Source organism: Colobus angolensis, unplaced genomic scaffold, assembly GCF_000951035.1.
Source record: "Colobus angolensis palliatus isolate OR3802 unplaced genomic scaffold, Cang.pa_1.0 Scaffold2, whole genome shotgun sequence".
Lineage (NCBI taxonomy): Eukaryota > Metazoa > Chordata > Mammalia > Primates > Cercopithecidae > Colobus > Colobus angolensis.
In genome coordinates this window covers 18,077,550-18,078,715 of record NW_012115154.1, presented here as the reverse complement: position 1 = coordinate 18,078,715, position 1,166 = coordinate 18,077,550, and the positions used below count along the sequence as shown (strand labels likewise).

Below are 1,166 nucleotides of genomic sequence, written 5' to 3'. Positions count from 1 at the left end.
ATGGTCTCGATCTCCTGACCTCGTGATCCGCCTGTCTCGGCCTCCCAAAGTGCTGGGATTACAGGCTTGAGCCACCGCGCCCGGCCATTTTTTGTATTTTTAGTAGAGACAGGGGTTCACCATGTTGGCCAGGCTGGTCTTGAACTCCTGACCTCAGGTGATCCACCCGCCTCCGCTTTCCCAAATGCTGGGATTACAGGCGTGTGAGCCACCACGCCCAGCCGAAATTACATAATTTAAAAACGAGAAAACTGTACATTTTGAACAAATCCTTCTCGAGGAGGGAAATGTTACAAGTAAAGGAAGTAAAAAGAAAATAATAAAAATACAATTAAAATGAAAAATAAAAACAAAACAAATTCTTAGTAATTGTGACCATCCTGGATTTAATCTGAGAATATTAATTTTTTAAAGCTATGTATAACAGTACATGTTAGATTTGAGGTCGTGGAATTTAAGTTATGGTTAGAGTTTTTTTATAAAACTTTTTTCCTACTAAAATACGGTAATGTTGTATCTATTTTATTTTGTTTATGTGAAGATTTTACTGAACTATACAACTTTTAAAAATAAGAATATTTTCCTAATTAAAAAAAAGCGATTTTTAAAAAGGTATAAACTCACAGGACAAAAAGCAGATGGGCGAGCGATAACTGATTTCACACAGATGGAAGAAAAGGCAGCGACGACTGCAAAAGCCTGCGGAGGAATCATCCCACCAGGAGAAAACAGCCGCAGGGGAAATGAGGGCAGAAGGCGTGGGTGTGAGGGATGCAGCCAGCAGATCCTCCGGGCTCAGTGGGAGTGAACGAGGATTGCTGTGCGGTATAGGACACCCGAGCATTGCAACATGGTGAAATAATGCCAGCTGGAAACCATGTGGGCCATGGGGGTATAGCTCAGGGGTAGAGCATTTGACTGCAGATCAAGAGGTCCCCGGTTCAAATCCGGGTGCCCCCTGCTGATTTTCTTTCTGCTTCAGGATACCCTATGAACTCGACCATTCTGAGTCCACTCAAGTAACCATCATCCCACATATTAGGTGAGTTTTTAGGTGTTTAAATTAGCCATATTAGGTGACTAATTTCATCCAAGTGGCTTGTAGACTGGGAGGGGAAGAGGAAGGAAAAGGAGCGAAGGAGGCTCAAAGGTAATCTGGCTCAGGA

At 42.8% G+C, this 1,166-nt stretch overlaps 1 non-coding gene across 1 annotated transcript; it reads left to right on the top strand.

Annotated features, from left to right (window-relative positions):
* The first annotated feature begins 888 nt into the window (after positions 1–888).
* Positions 889–960, top strand: TRNAC-GCA. Its single transcript has one exon. It is a non-coding gene; the product is annotated as a tRNA-Cys (tRNA).
* The last annotated feature ends 206 nt before the right edge of the window (positions 961–1,166 follow it).